Source organism: Micropterus dolomieu, linkage group LG01 (assembly GCF_021292245.1).
Source record: "Micropterus dolomieu isolate WLL.071019.BEF.003 ecotype Adirondacks linkage group LG01, ASM2129224v1, whole genome shotgun sequence".
Classification (NCBI taxonomy): domain Eukaryota; kingdom Metazoa; phylum Chordata; class Actinopteri; order Centrarchiformes; family Centrarchidae; genus Micropterus; species Micropterus dolomieu.
The window spans coordinates 43484519-43496448 of NC_060150.1; positions in this window are offsets into that span (position 1 = coordinate 43484519).

Sequence of the window (11930 nt, forward strand, 5' to 3'; positions counted from 1 at the left end):
TACACAAATTTAGTATACATGAATAAAACAAATAAAGTGTATATCCAAATTGCTTTCCAAATACACAATATACATAAACACTAGTACACATGTGCAAGTACAAATGTTGTTAAGTATAATAATTAAAAGTATGCATGCTGGATGGCTCCTTTCAGGCTGTTATTAGTCTACATGCTCTATTAATGGATTATAATTATTGATGCTTATATTTGAAAGCAACATTTAAATGTGAATAGTCAAGTTGGAGATAAGAGCATCATATTTTAATATCTGGTCATATGTTTTTGCAAAATCTGAATCTGAAAATTAACTATTAACTAAAGCACTCAGATAAAATGTAGCTGAGCCATATTTACCTAGTGGAGTAGAACTATAAAGGAGCATCAAATGGAAATACTGGAAGTACGAGTACCACAAAATTGTTCTTAACTACAGTACCATCACTGGTGACCAGGAAACACATCAAATTATTTGTTTGTTTGTTTGTTTTTATATAAACATTTATTTGATTTTTCCCGTTGCCCCCCAGAGAGACCCATGACGGCCCGCAGCCATCCCAGCTTGTTTATATTCCCAGGCTGGCTGTAAAAACGCATTAGCTTGGAGCTAAAGACTGAATGCCTGTGTTTCACCCCAGAGTTGAATAGAGGTGGTCAAGGCGCCATTTCACAGAGCAGAGGGATAATCACAGGCGTCGTTACACAGTATTATATGGGTGAGATATTATTTTGGTTGTTTTTCAACAGAATGTAGTGATTTTGAATTGGCCCCAGTCGATGTAGCATGAAATTAGCAAATTGGTGGCATGTTATTATAGGCAACATTTGGTCCAAGTGTGAGCTGTTTCCAGAAGGTTATCGCTATGATAATTATGATCAGTGTTCTTTCATTTTGCCACAAGAAATGTATCCAGCCTTTAAATAGACTTTTTTCGTGATCAGAATCAATCTGTCTCTCTCACATTTTATTCAGCAGCTACACCCACATGTCAGCTGCATGTTAAATCTAAGGGAGGTCTTATTCCTCCAAATCTTCTTGTTTTCAATCTTCCAGAGACTCTTTTTAAATATTAACCCAACTCAACATCAGGTTTCTGTCTGCCTGTAGCAGGTGATGATATAAAACCTGTCAGACAACGTGAAAGCTTATCAACATGGAGTAAACAAAATATAGAGCAGAATAACAGCAACATCCTAACAAATTCGGAGTGTGATGCAGTAAGAATATAAATATTAGAAAGTAATATTATTACATTTAGCTGACGCTTTTATCCAAAGCGACTTACAATTGCTATATATGTCAGAGGTTGCACGCCTGCGGAGCAACTATGGGTTAAGTGTTAAGTGTGCTCATTGGTGTCTCACAGTGGATTCGAACCCAGGTCTCATACACCAAAGGCATGTGTCTTATCCACTGCTCCATCACCACCCCTAATAAGTAGATCAAGGTCATTGCTGACCTCTCATTTACCTGATGCTTTTATCCAAAGCAACTTACAATTGCTATTTATGTCAGAGGCAACTATGGGTTAAGTGTCTTGCTCAGTGACACATTGGTGGACGTGTTACTGTGGGGAATTGAATCCGGGTCTCCAAGACATGCGTCTTATCCACTGTCCCATCGCCATCCCGTTAAAGCTCATATGTTATAAAACAGGGGGAAGAAGTTATTTTGTTCACAATTATTCTCCAACCTTAACCGACTATCAGTTAGTAACAGGAAATTAAAAGTGGTTTCACATGTCAAAAGTCAAACGCTTTGTTGGACCTGTCATCCTTGTACAAATCCCAATATTCCCAGACAGTTTTATTAAAATAACAGATTTAGAGGAGTGTGTAGCCTTGGCAAGGTATGCACTCTCTGAGAGCTTTCTAGTGTTAATCAGTAATTTGTTCAATTTCACAGATGTGTGGTCAAATCTTTTCAAGGAATCAGGGTCTCCCTTGCTGAATCATTTACTCTACCACTAGTGCAGAGAAGAAAGCTTCAGGCAGGGATGCTCTGCTAAATTCAATACTCTTGAAAATCTCGCTCTCTGCAGACCCAGAACCAAATTGGGTGCCACGGTAACAAGGTGAATTCACACACAAAACCCCGACACAGACAATAAAACAAACTGGTGTTTACAGCAGTTAAAGCTGCAGTCTGCCCTTGGTTCATTTTCCAAGCATGAGTAAGTACTGGCCACTGGATATCAACATCCATCTTTTGAAAGCCATAAAACCTTGCATTTTAGGTTTGTTTGCTGCACTTTGTTCATGATTTGTATTTATATATAGTACCGAAAGCACTACTGCAATATGAGGAGATCAGAGAGCTGCATTTTAAACCATCTTAGTGTGGTTATTTGGTGTCCCGTGAGTCAGAATAGTCTAGAACAGAGTAGACAAAAAGATAAATAAACTACTTCACGCATGCTTAATGTGTACATCCTACAGCTTAATCCTATACTTTATCAAGACATTTCAGGGAGCTGTAGACCATCCTTCTAGCTAAATAATTAAGTACAATGGGGATCATATATTCATGTTGAAAGAAACCAATGAACAGGATGACTACTGACACAGCATCCCTGACCAATATTTCTTTAAATAAGACCCATCACTGGCTTTGTATTGGTTTTAAAAATAGCACACGCACAGCCCCTTGGGACAGTTACTGTGTAGGAAATGGTCTGTGTCTGTTGTTGTTAGTAAAGCACACAAGCAGCCGATCAGATGAGTAAGAGAAATGAGTTTAAGCCATGTGTACTCTACATGTTAAGTCTGAACAGAGTACAGAGCATATGGCCAGTAACTCATTCAATGGTGAACAGAGAAGCTGTTTCTCCTTAGTTAATGAACTGGCAAAGACCATCGTGTCTAAAAGACAACTGTGTGGAAATTTCTGGTGTTACAATTACAGTTAAGAATATGAGAGAAAGTAAGTGAAAGAGTATCTTTCCGGTGTTGTTTTCCATGGAAAAATTGTTTTAAGTAGCAGGGGACTAGAGTGCAAGTGCAACAACAGTGTGTTTTACCTAACACAGGTACAATTTGTTTCCAATATAAGTAGAATGAACAACATACACATGAGATCAATATCAGTTTGCCATATCGTCATTTGTAAGAATTAATGGATCTGCACTTAGATTTAATGGCACCCTGTCAAACCCTTAACAGTTATTGGCTATTTTATTAACACATTGCTTTTGAGAAAACAATGTTGACGTCATACATTTAATATATAGCCATGCATGATTGAAAAGGTGAGAGAATAGTTTGTAAGGTGAGCAAGAAGCACCTTACTGGAAATATAATATATAATATTTTTAGATTGAATTGTATATCATATTAACAAGCAGTAGAAAAGATGCAATTTTTATTTTTTTAGTTTATATATAAGTTATATAAGTTTATATTAATATTGTGTGTTGCTGGAATATGGTACAAGCTGCATGCTAAGTTTTTTTCGACTCTTGCCATTTATCACCTGAAGCAGTATTATCTAGGACCTTCTCAACTACAGCAGAGTCATTGAGGAGTGATGTGAACGACTAATGACTTAATCAACTTTAATCTACATTTCTTGCCTTCTTTCATTTCAGAGTGCTTTTTCTTGCCTCTGCATCTAACAGGTCCAGTACAAATAAACTGGCCATGCCATCTTTATTGTACTGCATGGTTCCTCTCAATAAATACTCTTTTGTCTTTTCACAGTATTAGATACTATTATTGACAAACAGCTTTACTTTATCTGATGTGCTCTTCAGGCTAAGTAAGAAATAAAGTGGAGATACTACTACTAACTGTTGTGTAATACTACTAACTAATCTACCTAATGGATTAAACTATCTACCACCTCCCAGGACTAGAGCTAAGTGTTAAGTGTTCATTTGCTTAGTTTTGCTCTGAAGTTTGAATGTCAGTGTTGTGTATTTGTTTCCTGGCAGTTCTGCCATTTCTGTTGAGTAGAAAAAATGAATGCAATGCAGTGAGTTTTTTGGCATGTTAGGGATCACAGTGCTGCTTGAGAGCAGCGACAAGTTGGAAAAAAGACACTATATGGGAGAAGGATTTGAAAAATTTTCACACATGCTTCTGAAATTTGTGGATGGATTTAAAAAGTTATTTTGCGGCTTAATTTTTATGTAATACCTTCAAAGGAAAAATACAATGTTTTTTATTCACTGGCTGACTTTTTCACCATGTTCTTTTTAACCATGTCTCCAATGTAATACCAGAGATAGGGTTGTGTTTGGAAGCTGAGACTTCTTATGTGATTTCCAAGTAAATGAGCTGTACATGCACCTAGACTTTATAGTGTCATTGTTGGTGCACAATCAGTTATTATGTTCACCCCTCTTGACTCAAATGGGATTTGACACCAATACAATACAATACAATCAGACACAGACCGTGGCCTTCAAATCAACCCCATCAATCAACAACTCTGAGAGTGTCAACAAAAAGTCAACAAAGCTTCACAAAGATATATTAACTTACCCTTACCTTGCAGGACTTTTCTATTGAATATGCATTGAGCTCACATTACCTAGCTGTACCTAATAAACTGAAAACTCTATGCAAATTGTCTATGCAAACAACTGTTGTTGTTTCTCCATCAGTTAATGTCTTAATTATTGCTCAACACTCAGTAAACATGTTCTTAGAGTGTGATAATGACTGCTGTGTTTACTTACACACCACTGTCTCAAGGTTAGTTACCACTGCTGCTGCATGATTAAAAGTGTTAACAAAGGTTAGTGCCCACAAATACATGCACACTAAGATCAGCATATTCCTGTAAAGCAAACCTGTCAGCTTAGAGAGCACTCTGCAGCAGTGGTGACAGCTTAATTTCCATATGCATAAACACTTTGAGAAAATACCCTTAGATGCAGAATAATACAAAGTGACTGGTATTAATTAAAGCAGCCATATGTATCAGCCCTATAATCCCTAACCACAGCAGTGTGCAATTCAGGGGTTCATTAGAAACTGAGGCATGTTTCCATAGAAAACTGAAAAGTAATAACAGAGAGTGGTCTTGGTGCTGCTGTGTATTCATTTATTTCAGTCTAAGCAAATTGTTCAGTGCCTACAACAATAGAAGAGTTTATTCAAAAGGCGATGTGACAACCCGTCTTTGTTGAATCCTGACAGCTATGCTTGCAGAGACTCGTATGACTCAGAAATTGAATGTTGTAAACACCCTGGTTCACAGCCAAACAATGTTCCCATAATTTGAAAGCCCAGTAAATGTTTCCCTCCATTGCAAAGTCAAATGCTTGCCACATAGTTCCACACATAAAGCTTGTTATTGGGACAAAATCATTGATAAGTGACTAGCAAGGAAGAGGACATCTTGATTTTATGGAGTCACTCTACTCATGGTGGAGTACTGGCAGAACTGGAGAGGAGACTGAACAATGACACTGGACAGTGCTGTTCACTTGGGCACAGAGGGTTGAACCTGATCCAACATAAACAGTATCAATGCCATCACTTCTTTTTGCTTTGGCTTGTGGTAATTGTTGCTCTCCCCTGAGCTATTGCATAGATTGTGCCAGTTCCCTCATGTTTATGCATAGGATAGAGGCCCCCTGACTCCCACACCCACCACTCCTCCTAGTGCTGATGTCTCTATTTGGTCTGTCTACGCTGCCTAGTGCCACTAGACAGGGTGAGTCATAAGTGGTGTGGAAATGGTGTGTTTTGGAAAAGGCCAGGCAACGGGAGGGCCTTTAGATAGGGCCATTTCAACTGCCTGCTGTATCAATTCAAAGATGGAGTTCACCAAACTGACACTCACATAGGGCTGCAGCTAACAATTATTTTCATTATTGATTTATTTCGCTATCTATTTTTTAAATTTACCGATTCATTGTTTTAACAAAATTAATGGCCACAAGTCCAGAGCATGCAGTGCTGTCTTGCAATTGCTTGACTGCAATTGTCTGAGCAATATTTAATACAATACTAAGAGTTTACAGCCATGCTAGCAGTTGTGAGGATGTGAAGCTAAATGTTAACATCGGTATGCTAATAAGCTCAAACTGAAGCACCAGCAGACATAATTGTTTACCATGTTCATATTCATAGTTAAATATGGTAGCATGCAAACATTTCTAATTAGCACTAAACACAAAGTACAGCTAAGGCTGCCATCATCTTTTGCAAGTAGAGGAAAAGTCAGCATATTTCCAAAGCCATTTGGATTAATCATCTGGAAACCTTTAATGTCTGTACCAAATTTGGTGCCAATTAATCTGGTAGATGTTGATATCTCACAGGATAAGTCACTGGCATGACAAAAACCCAAAGTAATTCAGCTTAAAATGGTATGAAATCCTCACACTGGAAAAGCTGGAGCATGTAATTTTATGTTGATCCTTGAAGCCATTAATTGACTGGTCATTCCAGCACAAAACATGCAGGTCACATTAGTTAAATAAGTAATAATAAACTGCTAAGGATCACAAAATGACCACAGTATTGACCTGTAGGCCTATGGTTAGACTGTAGGAGAGTTTTCCCTGTTTTTCATAAACTGGGTGGTGACTCTTTGAACGAGTGTTTTATTAAAGTAGGGGCAAACCGGGGTGAAAGTAACACGGTACGAAAGTAACAATTTCTTAGAGCCCCGACTACATTTGCAGTCCAAGCTGTGACAGCACCTTCAGCACGCAACCCTTGATGGCGCTGCCAAATATTGAGTGATTTCGTCATTGTTTCCCGCGGTAGTCTCCGGAAAGCTGTTTTCGAGCACGGTAAGTAAATTTCTGAAGCGGGACTGTTTTTCAAATTGCAAGTTCTGTCTCTCGTTGAATGTGTCACAATAAGGATAAATCTACAGGTTATTTAGTGCTTTAACACACCCTCAAGTTTACCCTGTCATAGTTTTTCAGTATAAAAATAAATCGTGTTGATATGTCAGGAGTTCCTGTTGGCACGAAAGTAACACTTGTTACTACGTCCCACTCAAGCGGGAAGCTTCCGGTCTACAACATGACGCCGATGTGGAAGTCCCTGAAACCTGCATTCTATTGAAAATCCAACAGGGGGCGACTCTTCTGGTTGCAAAAAGAAGTCTGGCTCCATTAGAAATAACGGGAAAATAACCCTACTTCTCAGCTGAATAATTACCCCAGTAAACACTTTCCTGATGAGTTTATGGTCTCAGTCGCTAGATTCAAGTCTTCAAAACAAAATGATGTTCATTTAGTAAATTATGGTCCCATTTATTTTAAAATAGACCACAAAGCAGAGTATGTTTCAGGGCGGGATTATCTATGATTGACAGGCGACCTGTCAATCAGGTTAGAGCCAACTCGTACCCTCGGCACTGTGTAAATTTAACCAGCACCACTGAAAAAGCTTATTAGGAGTTGGCTGTTCACTTCACGGGTGACGTCACGATGACTGTGTCCGTTTCTTATATACAGTCTATGGTCCCACTACAGTGACCACAAGTGTTTATTTTGTCCCGCTGCTAATGTGGTGACTTTCTGTGCGTTGCAGCACGTATTGAAACATGTTTATGTTATATTATACCAACAGAATACTCCAAGAGTGAGGGTCAGAAAGACAGACAGAGGTCTGATTCAGCCAGATGCTTATGAGAGGGCGTTTCTGGACTTCTCTGTTTGAAACATCAGTCTCAGGGCAGCTGCTAAGTCGCATGGCATATGCCATGTCACTTTGCTCACTGCAGGAGGAGGGCAGAGACCAGTAGGGAGAAGACCAGACCACCAGGGTAGTATGCTACAGTTGTTAAAAAACACTCAACATTCAGCTCACTCGCACTGCTCAAACTAAAAGAATTTTAAAGTCATTACAAAATGTGAAATTTGTATTTTCTCTAAATAGCTTTTTCGTTTTTTAACTTATTTTTATTTATATTTCATATCTTTCTATATTTTGTTTAATTTTCCACTGTATCTGAAGCAGCTGCAACATGCAAATATCCCCCAGTGCAGGATCAGTAAAGTGTCTTATTTTATGTTAATCATGTCAAGTTCATAAACAATCTCCCTCTAACAATTTTTTTACTGTTTTATGTGCGCAAATTTGCATAGCATATTGTTGAAGAAATGTTTTATAAAATGGACTGACATTGCCAATAAAAAACATTCTGAACAAGTATACGGTTGGGTTACTTTTGAAACATTTGATGGAACTGTAAATAAATAATAAATAAAATGAAAATGTAGTTTATACATTTTTTGCAAAGATGAAGACCAAAATACATTTGCAGTTATATATTTACAAGGTCATAGTTATGTATATTTAATAAGAACAAGGGTAACACAAAAAATCTTCTTTGTATTGTTGCGTTACTTTCGACGCTCCTATTTGTTACTTTCGAGCCTCCTGTGTGTTACTTTCAACCCAACTGATGGGGTCGAAAGTAACAATGTGCCACTTCAGTTCAAAGTGGAATTGGAATTGGAGTTGTTCTACATTTGCACAAAATACCACCTGGTATTGATAGAGCACACATGTGAGTTAGTGACCACAGCAAAAATATATCACTGTCTATAATCTTATAATAATAATCTTTTAAAATTAAGTTTTTTGCCCCTGTTCTCCCCTACTGTTCCTCCTACATATTGGTGCGACCTGATAAGAAACTGTGTCTTCTGCTTTCAAAGAAGTAACGAGACAATTGTTAACTCTGTTTGTAATGCTAGCTTAAAGGACTAGATACTTCCCCAGTAAAGGCTTACAGATGAAGCGTGCTTCACACTTGATGGCTAGTGGTATGTTTTGGCTTAGCTTCTTCTTCTGCTTGAGGTTATATGTTAGCAGATAAACCTAGGTCAACTGCTTAGTGTAACTTGTTGAATCTAAGTCTGGTGCCATTGCCCTATGTTGGAGCACCCAACCCTACGTGGCAAGTCACAGTGGCTGCCCAAAAGCCAGCACTATTGACCCAATTGTTGCATGCATTAAAGTGTCACCAATCACTTAATAAAAGGCCTATCTGAGGAGTTTCAGTTGAGGAGAATTTTGGAATATTTTGCTGCAGAGCTCCAGGAAGTATGAACTTATTTAAACCCTCTGTGTTTTTCTAGTTAGATTAGCTATCTAACTGAGACAGCTGCTCAGAAGGCAGTAGAGGATATAGATCGGTTGCTAAAGCAACAATCTGTTCAACACATGAAATGATCGGTTGTTGAAAAGGTGCTTGTTTAGTGGCTGCCAGACTCTATCAATTCAAAAATATCTTTAAAGGTTTGGTTCCCGTCTGAGAGCCAATTTCATGCACACACACCCCCGTATTTTGTTGTACAACTATGGTAGTTATTCTTGACATACCACACTTTTTAACCATTATTGTGACATAACATTTTAATGTGTTGCAGTTGAAGAATCTTGCATATTCATTTCTTGCAACAAATAAAAATGCAACTTGGGCAGTGACCAGCAGAAGTGGTACTAAATAAATAGCCAGCTCTTGGAAAGAAACAGAGACATAAGATCCGGCTCCCTTCGAAGAGCCGTAATTCCAGTCAGCCGGTGCACCCCTGTGGGAGCAGCCAAGTGCTAATTTCCTAACTTCCTGTACACCTCCTATTCTGTTTGTCAGGTAAAAACTACAGTGCTCCGTGTGGTTGCTTTGGTTAACTGAATTTGTGTAAAATTTCAACTTGTGTGTGCCCCCTTTAATGAATGAGTGTTTTATTAAAGTGGTCTTCTTTTCAGGTTCATAGTTTTATTTAGGGGTTGTACCACAATAGGTTTACATGGTTCCATTTTCAAAAAACACCATATAATTGTCATACTGCACATTGCTGCAGCACCTTTTTTAACCCCTTTGTGTTGAACGCTCTAGTTCTGACGTTTTAGCTACAAAGTGAAGTGTCTCACTTCTATTGGATCTTTGTTGGGAGTTACACATGGACAGTAAGGACTAAGGACTACCAGCCAATCAGAAGCCGAGTAGGGCAGGTCCTTACATCTGTTAACTATAGCTTGATCTTTTATATGTAACATTTTAACTGTGCACTGTCTCTATGTGTGTGCTGCAGTAGTGTTTTTGAGGGAGTTCCACACTAGCCGCTAAGCGAGCATTGAGACGCGTGTTACATAGTGATGCAGAAAGGTTTTGGAAATAAAGTCTGGACTACAATCGAGAGCTGTTTTCAGGCAGATCAGGAGCTTTTCAGGTGTTTTCTGTTTTAGGAGATGGGAGCTCCCTTTGGGATGGACTTTGGGCTTTTTCACGTTGCAAACCTATTACATGCCCAAAAGAAGATACAGAACACAATAAAGGAAAGGGAAACAGCCAAAAAGCATAATATGACCTCTTTAAAGGTGTGTTTTTTCTACACCTCTTTCCTAAATGTTTTTGATCTCTTTTTGAAAATGTGGCTACACTGGTTGTATCAGTTACAGACCACCATAACTAAGGGTGGTAAAGGTGTGCGATTCCTGCTGCCTGCAGCGGTTATAGATTGCATAATGCCTATGCAAACACACATCACCACACATTTACTGAAGCTCAGCCTTGAGGTAGACCGGTTTGATGTGATAGAGAGACAGAAAGAGGAATCACTTCACACTTATAGGCTTTGCATTGTATGTTACTGAATGCTTTGGCTTTCATCCAGACCTCCCATTATGTCGTCACCAGACCACAGCAAGAAAGGTATGAGCCACTATTCAATAATTGCAGGTATAGGGCCATTTCATACCATAATGAAGCCTCTATTTGATTTGAAATTCTTGCATCATGACTGCCTTTCCACAGCATGGGGATGTTCAGCGAATCTGGAAATACATCCTTTGAAAGCTTTTATTTGTTGATTTGTCTGAAGAAATCCAATTAGCTGTAAAGTAAATCCTCTCTTCCAGGAAGGTTGTGCTTGTAATATAAATAAATATTAATTTAAATAAATATTTTCTCCATAAAATATAATCCAGTGAATAAAGGTATAAAGTTGTGTTTCTGTACTGTAATTAGTGAGGCCTAGTCTCGCATAGTCAGACCTATCTCTGCACTTCGATTCAGTGCTATGCCAGCTAGTTCCTGCACCTTGGCAGGCTTCCAAAAGTTAACTAATCAGAAAAAAAGTGGGCTTTTAGAAAGAGGGTCCTTAAAGAGACAAGAGCTAAGAGAGGCAAGAGAGGTGAAGTGAGGTGCTGAAGCAATGGACAGTATTAGAAAAATAATGTGTTTTTTGAAAAAAGCATGTAAACATTTTCTAGTAGACGTCCAAAATAAAAGCATGAACCTTAAAATGAGCATAATATGGAACCTTTAAATAATAGATCAGAAGTAATGTGAGACGAATAAATAAATGCAGAGAGGGATTTTGTCCAAGTGTGGTTTATTTAAGAAAACTGTGTTTATTACATGACTGAACTGCAATATTTAGCCCTAATTTATTTTACAACTCTAGTACAAGTCTATTCACAGGACCCACCTAACAGAAACATACATTTTCATGTGGGCCTTGATTAATTACAAAATTCCTCGTGTGTCTCCAAAAATAAAAAGTACAGATTGATGACTGAGAGATAAATAGATAAATACACAAAAATCTAATCAAACTCAATCAGTCAATAAATAAATAGAACAATAAATAACATTCAAAACATCTTTGGCCAAACTCGGGCCACTTCATTGTCCCCACAGAGTTAACATTGGTCTTGGTAGATGCCTCAGCCAGTCAGAGCACAGTATGCTGACTGAATCAGCTTAACCTATGGGGTTCTAAGGAACAACACTGGATATGTGGCATGAAATAGCAAGTGAAGAACAATTATATCGAGGCACTTTTAAGGATGTTCTAGGAAATGACAACATTTCCATGTCTGTGTGTATTCCCCAAGAGGAAGCAAAGTGTAAGACAAGAAGCAACATTCAATTGAAAGATAATTGAACGACTCCTTTGTTCATCTAATCATGTTACAATATGTTCCCTCTTTTTTTTTTTTTTT